Source organism: Neovison vison, chromosome 9, assembly GCF_020171115.1.
Source record: "Neovison vison isolate M4711 chromosome 9, ASM_NN_V1, whole genome shotgun sequence".
Taxonomy (NCBI): domain Eukaryota; kingdom Metazoa; phylum Chordata; class Mammalia; order Carnivora; family Mustelidae; genus Neogale; species Neogale vison.
The window spans coordinates 60,777,060-60,795,501 of NC_058099.1; positions in this window are offsets into that span (position 1 = coordinate 60,777,060).

Here is an 18,442-nt window from a genome sequence, read left to right on the forward strand (position 1 = left end):
GAACAATCTATTCAAATGTCCTTTATGAGCCCAGAACGACTGTTGGAGCTCTGTAGAAATTGTGTGTATCAGCAAGTATTTGGAATAAAACAGCTGTGCCTGGTGGTTGCTTTACTCAGTTAACGCCGTTAATGGCTCAAACACAGAGGAAACAGGAGCCTAGGAAACACCTTCCCTTTCTTACTTGAAAGCCTCCTCCACTCCACACTTGAAATGGCTCTTTCTGCGCAGCTTTAGCAGGGCGGTGAGTGTGTAGAGGTGCAGGTTCATGGTTGGGGGGGAGGGGAAGAGTGCTGTGCATGTGCTTTTCTGCCCTTTCCCATTCTTTATAACCTTCCCTTATCCCCACCCCACCCTGGAAAAATCAGACAAGATATTAATGGTGTTTGTTTGTCTGATGTTTGTTTGCTTGCTTTGTTTGTTTTTAGCAGAAAGGATAGACAAAGAAGACATACTGTAAAATTTTGCTTATTTCCTTTCTAGTACATGCTTTAAAATTCACAGTGGGGTCACTGAATTTTCCAATGTCTAAGTGACTTCAAAAGTTCCAGTCATCTTAAAACAAAACAAAACATAAAACACAGAGAGATCTTGGTGCTTTTGAAACAACAACCATGACCAAGCATTGAAATAGAAATCCAAAAACAACAGCTGGGGATCAGGGAGGGGCAAAGAGGCTGGGGTAGGCCAGGGCTTATGTTCCAGGAAGATTTCTGAAGAGCCCCTTTGTATATATATGAATCATTCTGGGTGATAAAATGTTATCTGCAATAAAAGGCATTCTCACTTGGTTTCTGCATGCTAATGATCTCCTGATTCACATTCCCTGGGCTCAGAAAGATGGTCGAAATATCTCTTTAAACCCAAGCCAATTCTTCTCAGTAGTTGCTGACAAATATTTCAGCTGGAAGACCTGATTAAGTAGTAATTGCTAACTGGCACCCAAAGCCTTAATGCAACTTCTAGACACAAACAAACAGAAAGGCAATAGACCACTCCTTCTTTAACAAGGTAGCTTTGTAACTGAGTCCAGGCTTATTCTACTCACAATATAACGGGCCAGTAAGTCAAGAGGTAAGGTGTTGGGGTAAGGAGAGTGGCTTTATTTGGAAAGCCAGCAAATCAAGGAGATGGCAGACTGTTGTCCCAAAGAACCATCTTCCTAAGCATGATATTTGATCTTCTTTTATGTTAGCAAAAGACAGAAGTGTTAAGGGGTTGGATTCAAATGGTGACTGACATTTGTAGACATCCGAGAGAGGTCCTGTAACTTCTTTTTTCTTGTCAGTTGACCTTTGCTTATTAGAATCTGGCAATGTCCTTCCTGTAAATTTTAAACACAGCATAGTCATTCCTGTGCTCACCTCTCCTCAGGTGAGGTAGGTTTTGGGTGAAAAGTGGTTTTTGAAAATATTAGCTGTAAGCAAAATTCCTTTAATGATTAACATTCCCTTGTACAGAACTAAGCACAGGTTTATGAGCTATAGGTCACAGTAGCAAGAGTAATGGAGGCAATAAGGATTTAGCCATGCTAAGTTTCTCCCTATTACAGTTGCTCAGCCTCACCTAGCCAGCCAGGTCTCCTAGAAGGACCATGCAGACCTGGCTTCTGCCTTTAACCATTTACTTCCCCATTACTGTTTAATAGGCCTTGGTGAACTGAATGGGGAATTTGTTAACTATTCCTTTATTTCTGCTATTCCTACAAGGACAGCAAAAGAACCAAAAAAAAAAAAAAAAAAAAAAACCAAAAAACTGCTTGTCGCTTAAGTAAAGTTATTTGGACAGGTGTCTGTCAATCTATATGGGAATAGTCCACCAAAGGAAATAAAATGGCTATGAATCAAAAGAGGGATAGAAGCAGGAGTCATCTTTTGTTCCTCTCACCCAATGTATTTATAGCAAAAATCACCATCTACCCACTCGTGCTCAAACACATTAACCTTGAAATCTGTAGCTTCATGCTTTCTCTTGGAAATTAAAATAAAGCATGTTTGTGCCCTGTTCTCTTTCCATATGCTTCTCTTGTCTGCCTATTTGCCCCTCCAACTTGTTCTTTCTTGGAAAATGTACTTAGAAGGTAAGAACATAGACTGAAGTATTCTCAAGTTAGAGACTATTTGCAAGGACCTAAGACTACTCATGAAAAGCAGATCTACAGGATATAGTATTGGTTTTTTGTTTTGTTTTAAAGGTTTTACTTATTTATTTTGAGAGATAAGGCATGTGCAAGTAAGGCAAGTGGGGAGAGGCAGGAGGAGAAAGAGAGGGAACCTCAAGCTGACTCCATGCTGAGTTGGAGCCCCACAAAGAACTCAGTCCTACAACTGTGAGATCATGACCTGAGCTGAAATCAAGAATTGGATGTTCAACAGACTGAGCCACTAGATGGGCAGAAAAGGCATACAGGTGCCCCTAGTGGTGGTGTTTTTTGTTGTCATTGTTGTTGTTTTTAAGTGAATAGGAAGCATTAAAATCAATCTAGGAATATGAATATGTGCTATACTCAGCATAAATCAGACTTACCTAATCAGTTATCTCAGATCCTGCATCTTCTTCCTGGATTTTCTATCTCTGCAAATGGAACCATTACCTGCCCGGCTGCCAAGATGTACTCATGCTAGTCAACCTGGTTTTATACTTTTCACCTTCTACATTAAGTTATTCAGTAGAATAAAGACTACTTCCAAAATGTCTCAATTGTATTCCTTCAATGTCCTCTCCAGAGTAGAACCGGCCATAATATTTTCATATCAGGCAATGTTCCAGGAATCATTGATAGCTCCATTTGAGTTATTAAGAATTTACTGTGTATTCAGAGCTTTATGGGTGTCTTAGTCACTTTGAACTACTATAACAGAATACCACAGACAGGTGGCTTAAACAACGAACATTTATTTCTTACAGTTTTAGAGGCTAGAAGTTCAAGATCATGGTGCCAGCATGCTCTGGTTGTTGGTGAAGGCTCTCTTGCTATTTTACAGATTGCCACCTTCTCTTTGTACCCTCTCATGGCAGGGAGAGAGAAAGAATGCACTACCTTTCTCCCTCTTCTAATAAAGACAATAATCCTATCATGGCAACTCTCATGGCCTAACTACTTCCCAAAGGCCTCACCCCCAAATACCATCATATTAGGGTTTGGACAAATGAACTTTGAGGGAACACAAGTATGCAGTCCATAGCAATGTGAAACTACAAAAAGTAGATCATACTTTTATCTTGTCAAGCATGTATTTGTTTGATAGGGCTCCCAGAACAAAGAACCATGGACTGGGTGGCTTGAACAACATAAATTTATTTTCTCACAATTCTAGAGGCTATTAGTCTGAATTCAAGGCATCGGCATATTGGTTTCTTCTGAGGCCCCTCTCCTTGTTTTGTAGATAGCCATCTTCTCCTTGTGTCTTCCCATGGTCTTCCTTACATATTTGTCTGTGTCCAAATTTCTTCTTAAAAGATAATAGTCATATTGTATTAAGGCTCACCCTAACGACCTTATTTAACCTGAACTACCTCTTGTTAGAAGCCAGTAGAGGGACAGTAAAGTATGTCTAAACTGAGATAGCACCTTGAGACCAGAAAACAAAGCCAGTGACCCATACAGTTTATACAGAGCTTTACTAAGGGTGACTTACTGAGAGGGAGAATTGGATGGGTGATGATCCAGGCACTACACAACTATTCTCCACAAAGTCTGGACTTTAACCCACAGATTCTATAGTATGAGAGGATGTGAAGAGGGCCTTGTGGTGAGATCAAAGGGTCTAACATTTAACAGGCCACCTGTGTCTGAAGGTGGGGTAAGAAACTATGTTATCTCTACTAGTTATCTAAACAACTTTAGAGAAGACGAGAGCAGCCTTCCTGCCTTCTAGTCAGGGCATACATTAACCTCCACAGGACCTGGAACATGTAGCCCCTAGGGAGGTCATTTCATTGCACAGGCATTAACAAGATGGAGCGCCCAAGGCAGAGTCAGTATTATCATCACTCCTACATCTCTTTAAAGGTCCTATCTCCAAATACATTCACATTCTAATGTACTGGGGGTTAAAACTTCAACCTATGAATGCAGTAGGGGTAGCAAGACATGATTCATCCATAACAAAGCCTTTTCACCTTTCTCATCTTTATGTTGTCGCTTATTTTCACAAGTCTTAAAGATAATTTCTGAGGATAAAGAAAAGCATTAGTATTGGACTAATGAGAAAAACTGGAACCCAGAGAATTTGACTGGTACTCAAAGTCACCAAGTTGTTGATAGCCAGAGCCCAGATGTGACTATTCTCTCTTCTCAAACAATGCCATCTTTCTCCATTGCAGATTAAAATTCTGTTGCTGTGATTACATCATACTCCACACAATAGCATATCTTATACTATTCATTTTGAATGTCTTGTAAGCACTCCCATTATTTTTCTTAGTTCTAATTCTTGGGTGTCCTTCAGTTTTCTCTGTTAATTTCTTTCTTTTTTTTTTTTTTTCTATTTGATGTGTGTGGACTCTCCATCCTCACACATACCAAATTTCAAATGGAGCATAAAGTCATCATTTTATCTGCTATTCTTCTTCTGTGGTATTATTGTTGGAATATCAGCTTATCATCATTGTGTGTTACTCATTGAGAAATTCTACATCCTACATGCTTAATAAACTTGTAATCTACTCTCCCATTAATCCTCCTAGCTCCAGGAGGAGGAGATGACATGCATTATGATTTCCATTTCCTGAATGGAGAAACAAACACAGAAATTATAGTTAATTTTCCTATGACTATGTTCCGGAGCCAAGGGGCCAGTCAGTTTTTTGTATAGTAATTCTATTATTGCAGGTGCCTGGAGGTGAAACCAACAGTAATTTAGAACAGAGGGAGACTAACTGGTACTCATGCATTTGGGATAGGCAGACAATTGGAAAATAGCTGTGAAAAACTCACCTAATAACTAATATAATAAGCATTATAAGTTACTGTGTACTCAAATCAGGCATTACACTGAACTCTTTATTTCCTTTCTCCCTAATCCTTGTAATACTCAGATAAGGTAGTTAAGTCTAGTTCAGTATACTATTATTAAGGAGAACATAAACTTCCTGAAGGAAAAGACTATTTAATCATGTTCACCAGTTTAGAGATCTCTCTGCCCTGGACCATAAACAGTTTCATCTTCAGGTTCCAGTGAAAAATGGGAAATAGAATGCAGAAACCTAGGCCACAATAATAAAATTATAGTACCCCCAAACAGACTGACATCTTGCTGGGCAACATAGCCTTGGGTAAGTTATCTTATATAAATCTCATGTATACAACAGTGCCTAACCCACTGTAGGTGCTCAGGAAATATTTGTTGATGATACACACAAATGAGTGAATGTCTACTTTGTGAGGTGAAAAGGCAAGAAGACATCACTCTTGTCAAAAAGCAATTCACTATTATAGAAGCTATGGGTGATTATTGCCTATAGGTGCAGAGAAAAAGTCAAGATTTAACTTAGTACACCCTCATTCCTAGCTTAACTATCTACCTTTTTTCTAATAGCCACATCTATAGCAGGCTTACAATTAAATTCAAAAAGATTTAGGAACTTTATTCTTAGGGAAAGGTGAATATGGCCTAATTTTACACTGAAAAGAGGCAACTTACTCAGTAAATCTGCTTCCTATTCTGCCAAGAAATATTCTTTCCCAAAGTAAGAACTAATTGTTGATTCCTGTACAATTAGTTCTGTGCCAGGAATCCTAGGGACAGTTTGAGAATCTCAAAAACATTTACAAAACTTTCTCATTGAATCTAGAACATCTCAGAAAGGAAAATATCATGACAGAGAGAAAATCCATGGGGGGAGAGATGTCCTTTTGAGACAATGAGAGTAAGTGGATTACTGCATGGCAATTAAATGTAATGAGGAAGAATTTAAAATTCCCTGTGTGCACTGAGAAATAAACAGCTCAAGATAGGGTAACCATGCTGAGAACAAAGTCAAATGCCAAGCTAGTATCTCTTCATTGACTTTTATTACCAACAAGATTCTCTAACTCAGGATAATATACAAAACAATTAACATTACAGCACTGAATAATGAGCAATCAGAACTCACTCTGCCCACATAAAAAAATAAAATAATTTGGTCGTTTAGGTGCCTGTTGACTATCAGATACCTAAAAGATCTGCTTCATCTTCTACTCTCTTCAATTCTATTTCCAGGATAATATCCTGGCTCCCTGGCTCCCTGGCTCCCTTGGTGACATCAGAGAACCTCTCCTATTGTAATGAGGAAAGACCTCTTCTCTGGGAGTCAGATGACCTTCTCATAAGGTTCTATGACCTTATGAGAATCATTTTTCTTATATTCCATTTCTTCTTTGGTAAAGCAACATCAAGCTGGTGTTTTCCAGCAAGAGTTCTATGGGCATTGATGGGCAAGTAGCAATTGTTTCAGGTATGGGTTTGACTTGCACATGGCAGGACATTAAGCATCCATGGTCTCTGGGTACTAAGTACCAGTAGTAGCACTCCCTGGTTATTGTGACAACCCTACATTTCCCACAAATTTCCACTTTGAAAATAAGTGGAAGGCCTTTTTTAGTGTTAATCTTTCAATATTTCTCACATGCATAGTAATAGTTCTATGCCAGTGAATTCTGTTTTATTTAGCACTAGACTGTGGTCTTTGCTTGTTTTCCACAATGACAAGCTTACTGTTGCACCAGGTCAAACATTTTTGAATAGCTCCTTTACAGAGATACCAATAAGATCTTGCCATCTAGGTAAATGCTATTTTACAGTGAAAAAAGACTCAGCAACCCCATCAGGCAAGATGTAGAGCAAATCAGTGATTCTAAACTTTTTGGAGGTATATCAGCAGGGTTCAGCTACAAAAAACCAGATATTCATCTTGGTATTTTTTTATATTATTTTTATTTTATTTTTATTTATTTTTAATTTTTATAATTATATTTATTATTATTATTTATTTTAAGAATGTAATAAGATTATATTTTATACTTCCACACAGAGATCTTCATGAGATACACAATACATTCACTTGTGAAATAGGGACTCTGTAAGTGGGTTTTCTAGAATAGCAGTTGTCAAGAACTTTAGCTTGCATATTTCCTAAAGGAATTTTGAAAAAACCCTCCTCATTGTTTATAAGTCCACATCTTTTTTTGTTTGTTTGTTTGTTTTTGTTTTGTTTTGTTTTCCAATTTATTTATTTTCAGAAAAACAGTATTCATTATTTATTTCACCACACCCAGTGCTCCATGCAAGCCGTGCCCTCTACAATACCCACCACCTGGTACCCCAACCTCCCAGCCCCCGCCACTTCAAACCCCTCAGATTGTTTTTCAGAGTCCATAGTCTCTCATGGTTCACCTCCCCTTCCAATTTACCCAAAAGCACATACCCCTCCCAATGTCCATAACCCTACCCTCCTTCTCCCAACCCCCCTCCCCCCAGCAACCCGCAGTTTGTTTCATGAGATTAAGAGTCCCTTATGGTTTGTCTCCCTCCCTATCCCATCTTGTTTCATGGATTCTTCTCCTACCCACTTAAGCCCCCATGTTGCATCACCACTTCCTCATATCAGGGAGATCATATGATAGTTGTCTTTCTCCGCTTGACTTATTTCGCTAAGCATGATATGCTCTAGTTCCATCCATGTTGCCACTTGGTATTTTTAAGTAGGGTGGGACTTAAGGAGGGAGTTAAGGAGTTCTCAAATTTTAGAAGATTTAGAGGAACAGGTTCTAGGGTGGGCCTCTAGAAATGACTCCTAGAAAGATATTTTTTTAAATGGTCCATGAGAGTAGCTTTTATCTTTGCCTCTGTTGGAAAGATGGGAACTAAGAAGACCACCTCTGGATCTGTGGACTTCAAGAACATACTCTCTTGTAACAGTGATCCAAGATCAGAAAACCACTTTCTTCTCTACCACTGTCATCACACTGCCTTCTACTTCCCGTGAAGTTATTAGCTGGTCCCTGGAAAGATGAAGCAGAAAAGTTCAAATGACTACCAAAACAATTCCAGTGGAAAACACCCAAAGCAGCAGGAATATGGACTCTACCTTATTTATGCCTTCCACTTACCTGGAAGAACTGAATTTACACCCAACACCACAGCTACAAGAAAGTTTGAGAAATGTAGATTTTAGCTATCCAAACTGCAGTGCAGGAAGGCACAATAGAAGAAGCTTGATGCTAAGTGTTAATCTGCCATATACATCATAGACAGCATGGGACTCTGTCATAAGATAAAGACTATGGACTCTCCTTGGGGGGAGGAATAACAATGTACATATAAAATTTTGCATACACTTTCATTGTATTTACAAATCTCCCCAAATCCACATTGGACCCTAAGAATCTTTACACTAGGGCAGTTTGTGAACTTTGATCTGACTGACGCTTTGGGCTGAGTAAGTCTTTGAGGTGGGCTGTTCTCTGCATTGCAGAATTGTTACCAGCATCCCTGGCCTGTATCCACCAGATGGCAGAAATATGTCCCTACCACTCTACACTGTAGTTATGATAGCCAAAAATGTTACACACAATTTGCCACTGGTTGAGTCTACTTAGCTCTAAATATAATATAAATATAAATTTTGTGAGGTGGCAGCCTTCCTTGATCAATGGAGTCACATAGAGAAACACCATGAATGGCAGTAAGTAAAATTCTTACAGGAATATAAATAAATGCAATAGCATTGATGACAGGTTCAAAAATAGATCAGATAGGGAGTTTAATATTGTTATTATGCAAGTAGACCATGGGATTCAATTCAGAAGTCCTGTGTGTTGGTAAATTTTATGTCAGCTTGACTGGGCTATGGGATGCCCAGACATTTGATCAAACATTATTCTGGGTGTGTCTGGAGGGTATTTCTCAAAAATATGAACATTTAAAGAGATAAAGCAGACTGTTCCTCCCAATTTGTGTGAGCCTCATCCATTGAAGACCTGAATAGAGCAAAAAGACTGAGTTAAGAGGAAACTCCTGCTCTCTGACATCTGGAGCTGAGAGGTATTGGTATTTTTCAGCCCTGAGATTCACCCTGAAACATTGGCTCTTCTAGGGTCTCAAGCCTGCCAGTGTATAAACTGGATATTACAGCTTTAGCTCTCCTGAATCTCAGGTCTTCAGACTCACAGTCAAACTATAAGTCCATACTCCCTGGTCTACAGTTTACTGATAGGATATCTTGGGAATTGTCAGCCCCCATAATCATACAAGTCAGTTCCATATAATCAATCAATCGATCTCTCTCTCTCTCCCTCAGTCTCCTTCCGTATGTGTATACACACACACACACACACACACACACAAAGATACATTGGCATACTGTATATATCCTGTTGGTTCTGTTTCTCTGGAGAACCCTGGCTAATATGGCCCAGTTTAAGTGTTAGCTCTACTGACCAGTCTGTGAATATCAAAGTCTATTAACCTCTCTGAGCTTTAGTTTCCCCACTTATAAAATAGGAATTATGGCAATACCCATGGCACAAGATTACATTTAATTGAGGCAATGTAAACTGGAGAGTACTTTTTCCATATAATTTCTAAGACTTTTAAAGCTTTTCCCTGGGGTTTCTCCTTCCTACCAAAGCCACTTTGAGTTACTGGGTATGAGTACCTCTGGCTGCGTTTTTCCTCCCTCCTCAAAGAGTGGAATCAATTTACTCTGCTCCACTTTGCTGAATTTTAAGCCTTCTGATCCACGTGGAAATTCGATGAAGATTATTTCTATTTGGCATCATTTTTAAGGATGAATTTAGAATTGTTAAACATTCAAACCTTAACAAGTTTTCATCTTCTGGAATAAGTTTTTGTTTTTGAATTGGACACTATTAAAGAAAACAATTATTGAGGACCAAAAAAAAAAAAAAAAAAGTCATTTTTCTGCCAAACCATAAGCATTAAAATTGCTTCCTATCAATGGAAACAGTCCAAGATTTGAAAAACAAATCCCAATGAAAAACGACAAAATCAAGTTAGCAATTTCTTCTTTTAGAATTTTTTAAAGACACTATTTTTTAAATGAAATTCTCATCTTCCAGCAGAAGCCATTATTTCCACAAATCAATGCTTACTGCTGAAAAGAGAAAATGTAACGGATGAACATTGTGGTAAAAGCAAAGGAGCTTTCAAACAGATTTTAAAAGGAAATTACAATTCAGTAAATTCTCCTTCCTATCTTCTGTCTGCATTTCCATTCTCTACTTTTGCTAACTTCAAAAGTCAGATTTTCAGTCCCATTTCTCATTCTCTTGTCTTTACAACATAAGTAAGTTTTTTTGTTTTTTGTTTGTTTGTTTTTGTTTTTTTATGCAGAAGACTTTATATTGTGAGAAAGAGGTTCCATCTCTGGAATTAAAGTCTAATTTGGAGTGCAATTGCAGGGTCATAGGGAAGTTCTTTTTTTGAAAAGGATGATGTATTTTGTCAAATGCTTTTTCTGCATCAATTGAGGGGACCATACGGTCCTTCTCTCTCCTCTTATTAATGTGTTCTATCATGTTGATTGATTTGTGAATGTTGAACCACCCTTGCATCCCAGGAATAAATCCTACCTGGTCGTGATGAATAATCGTTTTAATGTACTATTGGGTCCTATTAGCTAGGATCTTGTTGAGAATTTTGGCATCTATATTCATGAGAGATATTGGTCTGAAGTTCTCCTTTTTGATGGGGTCTTTGCCTGGTTTGGGGATCAAGGTAATCCTGGCATCACAGAATGAGTCTGGAGTTTTCCTTCAGTTTCTATTTTTTCTTTTTTTTTAAAAAAAAGATTTTTTTTAAAGATTTTATTTATTTATTTGACAGAGAGAAATCACAAGTAGATGGAGAGGCAGGTAGAGAGAGAGAGGGAAGCAGGCTCCCTGCTGAGCAGAGAGCCCGATACGGGACTCGATCCCAGGACCCTGAGATCACAACCTGAGCCGAAGGCAGCAGCCTAACCCACTGAGCCACCCAGGCGCCCCCAGTTTCTATTTTTTGATACAGCTTCAGGAGAATAGATATTATTTATTCTTTGAATATTTGGTGGAATTCCCCAGGAAATCCATCCACCCCTGGATTCTTGTTTGGGAGATTTTTGATCATTACTTCAATCTTGGCACTGATCATTACTTCAATTTTGATCATTACTTCAATCTACTGGTTATTTGTCTATTCAGGTTGTCAATTCCTTCCTGTTTCAGTCTTGGTAGTTTTTATAGGTCCAGGAAAGCATCCATTTCTTCCAGGTTGCTTAATTTATTGGCATAAAGTTGTTGATAATAATTTCTGGTAATTGTTTCTATTTCCTTGGTGTTAGTCATGATCTCTCCCCTTTCATTCATAATTTTATTAATTTGAGTCCTTTCTATTTCCTTTTGGATAAGTCTGGCCAGTGGTTCCAGTTTCATTGATCTACTCTACTATGTTTCTGGTTTTGTTTCTTTTTTTTTTTTTTTTTAGATTTTATTTATTTATTTGAGAGAGCATGAGAGGGTAGGAAGTCAGAGGGAAAAGCAGACTCCCCATGGAGCTGGAAGCCCACTGTGGGACTCCACTCTGGGACTTCAGGATCATGACCTGAGCTGAAGGCAGTCGCTTGACCAATTGAGCCATCCAGGTGCCCCTCTGATTTCTAATTTATTGATCTCGACTCTAATCTTAATTAATTTTATTCTCATGCATGGCTTAGGCATCGTTTGTTGTTTTTTTCTCCAGTTCTTTAAGGTGTAAAGTTAGTTGGTGATTTGGGATTACTATTTTTTTGAGTGAGGCTTGGATAGCTATGTATTTCCCTTAGGACTGCTCCTGCCATATCCCATAGGCTTTGGACTGATGTGTTTTCATTCTCATTGTTTGGGTTCTTTGATTTCTTGGTTGACCCAAACATTCTTAAGCAGAATAATTTTTAGCTTTCAAGGGTTTGAACTTCTTTCAAACTTTTTTTTGTGATTGAGTTCCAGTTTCAAAGCACTGTGGTCTGACATTATGCAGAAATAGAGAATAATATATATAATAATATATAATAGAGAATAATAATACTATTAACGTATTATTATCAATATGTCTCTTTATTTTGGTTAACAGTTGGCTTATGTGGTTGGCTACTCCCATGTTGGGAGGTAGATATTTACAATTATTGGATCCTCTTGTTGTGTATACCCTTTAAGAGTCATATGGTGTCCTTCTGTATCTGTAACTACAGTCTTCAGCTTAAAATCTAATTTGTCTGATATGAGAATTGCTAACCAGCCTTCTTTTGAGGTGTGTTGGCATGAAAAATCATTCTCCATTCATTCACTTTCAGTCTGGATGGATCTTTAGGTTCAAAACGAGTCTCTTATAGACAGCATATGAATAGTTTCTTTTTTTTTTTTTTTTAATCCAATCTGCAACCCTGTGCCACTTCATGGGAGCATTTAGACCATTCACATTAAGAGTGATTATTGAAAGATATGATTTCATTGTCATCATGTTGCCCATCAGGTCCTTGTTCCTATAGATTGGCTCTGTGAATTTCTGTTCTATATCACTCAGGGTCTTTCTTCTTTTATAGAGACACCCCCCCTTAATATTTCTTGCAGGACTTGCTTAGTGCTCATGTATTCTTTCTGTTTCTAAGGGTTGTGGAAGCTCTTTATCTCTCCATCCATTCTGAATGACAGCCCTGCTGGATAAAGTACTCTTGGTTGCATGTTCTTCTCATTTAATGCCCTATGTCTTGCCAAAACTTTCTGGATTGCCAGGTCTCTATGGACAGGTCTGACATTATTCTAATATTCCTTCCTCTGTATGTAAGGAATCTCTTCCCCCTAACTGCTGTTAAGATGATTTTCCTGGTTCTGAGATTTGGGAGATTTACTATTACATGCCAGGGTGTTTGTCTGTTCTCCTTGATCTTAGGAGGGACTCTCTCTGTCTCTAGGACTCGAATGCTCATTTCATTCCCCAGATTAGGGAAGTTATTGGTTACAATTTGCTCAAATATATCTTCTAGTCCTCTCTCTCCACCCCCTCAGGGATCCCAATAATTCTGACATTGGAACATTTCATGGTATCATTTATTTCTCTAATTCTATTTTCATGGATTTTAAGGTGTTTCTTCCAGGCCTCCTCCTGTTCCTTCCTTCCTATCAGTTTGTGTCCTAGATCACTAATTCATCCTTCTGTTTCATTTACCCTAGCTGTAGAGTATGCGGTTTACACTGCATCTCATTTATAGCATTTTTAAGTTCAGCTTGATTAGTTCTCATTTCTGCCCTTAGAGAAGCTATGCTGACCCTAATGGTTTTCTCCAGCCTAGCTATTTTCTTCATAACTGTTATCCTGAAGTCTATCTCTGACCTCTTGCTTATGTCCATATCCATTTGGTCTGTGGGAGAGGTCATTTTCTCTGGGTCTTTTCTTTTTTTCTTTCTTTTTTTTTCTTTTCTTTTTTTTAAATTTGACAGATAGAGATCACAAGTAGGCTGAAAGGCAGGCAGAGAGAGCAGAGGAGGAAGCAGGTTCCCTGCTGAGCAGAGAGCTCAGTTTGGTGCTCGATCCCAGGAACCTGGGATCATGACCAAAGCTAAAAGCAGAGGTTTTAACCCACTGAACCACCCAGGCACCTCTGGGTCTTTTCTTTGTTGGGAGTTCCTCCTCCTAGTCATTCTGTTGAGTTGTGATTGGGTGGATGTACATCTGAAAATATCAACCACAGTCCAGGAAAGTACACCCTGGGAAAGTTCATAACAATTGGAAGTCACCACCAAAAAAACCCGGGCCAAAATAAAACCCAAGAATAAGATTTATAAAGTACAAAAACAAACAAACAATAACAAAAATCCCCACACTCAAAAACAAAAAACAATAAAAAGAGGGTGGGATGAAGGGAAGGTGGTTATAATACCTTGATGCGGGCAAGGTAAGGTGTTTCAGTTCTTCCTGGGTGTATTTTATTCTCTTTGTTAGAGAACACTACTTCCCAGAGATACAGGGAAATTAAAAAAAAGAAATATATATATATATTTTTCAAGGTAGTATTGAATAGGGAAAAAAGGACTACATTGATATATATATATACAAATATCTTGTATATTATATCTATATATATAAAAAGAAAAAAGAAAATATATGTGTGAAAATGTTCAAGTTAAAAGGTTACTGTGGAATAGGTTGTATTAAGCATCTAGTTGAAATAAGAAGAAGAAGAAGAAGAAGAAACATGAGAAATAATTAAAAGAGAGAGAGAGAAAAGTTGTGTCTAAGAAATACATGGGCCATGAAGCAACACCAGGAGTTTAATATACTATTTTCCCCTGGTGTTGGGGTTTTACAGTTTTACAGGGACCCTGGGGTTGTTATCCTCCTGTTCTTCCGGCTTGTCTTCTGGGAGAAGGGACTGCTGCATTGTTTTTCAGTCAGTCTTGCTTGGGCAGAGTTGCCCTGTTCCCTATCAAGAGACTGGGCTCTGTAGAAACCTCTTTTTGGGGCTTTTATTCTCTGGAAGCTTTTGTTCTCTGTTGGCTTTTCATGCCTTTTCAGAGGATCAAAGCAAAGGAAAATGTCCGCACCCAGACCTCCACTTCAGAGGAGAGAAGCCACAGTCTGCTCCTCTCTGAATGGTCCAGAACACACAGACTCCCCCTCTTCAGACTTCGTTGAATACCACAGCTTCCCACAGGAGGTGCACACCCCCAGCAATCCTCTCAGGAGTGGACCCCAGTCCCAGCTTGCCTCTGCCTCCTGTGCTTCCAAAACTGGAGTGATCCCAGTCTTGGTAAGCATGGGACCCTGGCGGCAGTGGTGGCTGGGCCTGGGTCTGGAGGCTCGGTACATGCTGGCTCCCCTTGAGCATGGGGAGTGGCGGCAGCTGGCCCCAGGTCCTCTGCCCAGTTCCATGCCAGGTCTTCTCCAGGGCCAGTGTGGGTGTGGGCAGTGGGCAAGGGCAGTGGCAGTGGTGCTTCCCCCCCCATCTGCGGGCTCAGGTCTGTGCCTGTGGCTGCCCTATCTCAGCATTTACCCCTTAAGTCCCTGTGTTCTGTTTGAGTGCTGTTATTATTCCCTTCCCATCCCACCACCACCACTCTCCAAGCTATCACAGGTCCCCAGGCACAAGACATTTTTTTTTTCTAGGCTATTACTTTCCAATGGCTAGCTTCTGGTGGTCTTCTCTCCCTTCTGTTTATCCTCCGACATCTGTCCACTCAATCACAACTCTATCCTTTGTACGTCTCACTGATCATCCTCTGCCCCTGCAGATATCCAGATATATAATCTTACATCTCAGGCTGATTTCATGGGTGCTCAGAGTGGCATGGTAGATATCTAACTAAATTCAGGGGACCTGTTGAAATGGAGTCCCCCACTCCTCCATCATCTTGCCTAGCTTCCATGAGCTGTATGATCTTGAGTAAATTATTTGACCTCACTAATCCTTGATTTTTCTGCTCTGTAAACTGGGCATGATAATGGTACATATTTCCTTAGGTTACTGCAATGTTTAAATGAAATGATGTTCATAGCAACATGTCTGACACACAGCAAGTGTCCAAAAACACTAAAGAAACAAATACATACATGAACCATACCAAGAAATTTCATTTACTTGCATTTCTTCTTCTGTTTTACAAATTTTCCTTTTAAATAAAGCTGTTGGATGAATTCTTTGGGAAAAGACTTTGTGAGCCTTGATAACAAGATTGAGCTAGACAAATTGATAGTCTTCAAACTTAGTCATGGCCACCACTTCAGTTGTTGTGATTGAGGTCTATCCTACAAGGGTATCACCTACCCTTTCTGAACTTTGATATTTCTGAACCTCAGTATTCAACTATCTGGCCCCTGCAAATTCCCTAGCTCCATCTCATGCCTCTTTCCCTTCTTGTTCTCTATGCCAGGATTAAGAGATCCTACCACCATCACACACACATACCCCCAGACTAGGTTAGTTACCCCCCCCATTTATTCTACTATTTCTCACACTTTAATGTAACATTATTTCTCTCCGCTGTAGTGACTGAGTCTGTGTGTTTTCCATTCTGTCCTCAACATTTGTCACAGAGTAGAACATACTGGTTGTTTGGTGAGTAAATGGCTGGTATGGAGATCCTCATGAAACCTTCCAATCTCCTCCCCATTTTGCACATACAGCACAAATCTTCAAAACATAGTCTTGCACAGTCCTAGCAAAGAGAGTGCCTACACTGTTTGAGAACACATTTTTCCATGAGCTAGTAGGAGGGAGCTAAGAATCATATTTAAAGAAAATAAGGATCCTTGAGTTTCATTACTATAAGGTTAACCCTCACACAAAGGTGTGAGGATTTCCAATTTAAGGATGCAGCTTAGAGAAGTAATTTGCCCATAGTCACATAATCAGTAAATAGAAAAGCTGGAATCCAAATCCTAGAATTTGTGACTTTTAAGCAACAGACCCTTCAATTTTCACAACACCATCCTGTCTGATTTAGATATCATAAAAAAAAAACAGAAAAATTTCTGAATATAGATATCCCAAGACGTATGATGTGCAGCAGTGCCAAAAGATCAATGCCAAGCCACATCTACAGATAAGAAGATTGAGCGCCATGTATAAACAGCAGTGTCCACAAGGGTGAGATCTTATAAGCAAAGGAATTCTCAATGCCACAGTGCTCTTTTAGCATGACAGTTTAGAAGACTGAGAAAAGGTGAGCCTCACTTTTAATCATTGTTTTATCACTTTAATGTTGTGTGATTATGTGCTAGTCCCTACCCCTTTTGAATCTCAATATTTTATCTACAAAGTAGGAATAATCTACCTGTTTGTCAGGGGTAGTGTGAGGACCCAGGGACTTCATATGTGTAAAACTGCATAATGCAACTCTGGAGGCTATTGGATACTCACTTTGTTCCCCTTATTTTTGACCAGTAGTTCCTTATAAGAAATTGTCTTCTTTCGTGAGATTAAGAGTCACTTATGGTTTGTCTCCCTCCCTATCCCATCGTGTTTCATGGATTCTTCTCCTACCCACTTAAGCCCCCATGTTGCATCACCACTTCCTCATATCAGGGAGATCATATGATAGTTGTCTTTCTCCGCTTGACTTATTTCGCTAAGCATGATACACTCTAGTTCCATCCATGTTGTCGCAAATGGCAAGATTTAGTTTCTTTTGATGGCTGCATAGTATTCCATTGTGTATATATACCACATCTTCTTGATCCATTCATCTATTGATGGACATCTAGGTTCTTTCCATAGTTTGGCTATTGTGGACATTGCTGCTATAAACATTCGGGTGCACGTGCCCCTTTGGATCACTACGTTTGTATCTTTAGGGTAAATACCCAGTAGTGCAATTGCTGGGTCATAGGGCAGTTCTATTTTCAACATTTTGAGGAACCTCCACGCTGTTTTCCAGAGGGGTTGCACCAGCTTGCATTCCCACCAACAGTGTAGGAGGGTTCCCCTTTCTCCGCATCCTCGCCAGCATCTGTCATTTCCTGACCTGTTGATTTTAGCCATTCTGACTGGTGTGAGGTGATATCTCATTGTGGTTTTGATTTGTATTTCCCTGATGCCGAGTGATATGGAGCACTTTTTCATGTGTCTGTTGGCCATCTGGATGTCTTCTTGGCAGAAACGTCTGTTCATGTCCTCTGCCCATTTCTTGATTGGATTATTTGTTCTTTGGGTGTTGAGTTTGTTAAGTTCTTTATAGATTTTGGACACTAGTCCTTTATCTGATATGTCGTTTGCAAATATCTTCTCCCATTCTGTCAGTTGTCTTTTGGTTTTGTTAACTGTTTCCTTTGCTGTGCAAAAGCTTTTGATTTTGATGAAATCCCAAAAGTTCATTTTTGCCCTTGCTTCCCTTGCCTTTGGCGATGTTCCTAGGAAGATGTTGCTGCGGCTGAGGTCGAAGAGGTTGCTGCCTGTGTTCTCCTCAAGGATTTTGATGGATTCCTTTCTCACATTGAGGTCCTTAATCCATTTTGAATCTATTTTTGTGTGTGGTGTAAGGAAATGGTCCAATTTCATTTTTCTGCACGTGGCTGTCCAATTTTCCCAACACCATTTATTGAAGAGGCTGTGGGTTGCTGGGGGGAGGGGGGTTGGGAGAAGGGGAGTAGGGTTATGGACATTGGGGAGGGTATGTGCTTTTGGGTAAATTGGAAGGGGAGGTGAACCATGAGAGACTATGGACTCTGAAAAACAGTCTGAGGGATTTGAAGTGGCGGGGGTGTGGGAGGTTGGGGTACCAGGTGGTGGGTATTATAGAGGGCACAGCTTGCATGGAGCACTGGGTGTGGTGAAAAAAATAATGAATACTGTTTTTCTGAAAATAAATAAATTGGAAAAAAAAAAAGAAATTGTCTTCTTTTTTTTTTTCTTCTCCCAATTTATTTATTTTCAGAAAAACAGTATTCATTATTTTTTCACCACACCCAGTGCTCCATGCAAGCTGTGC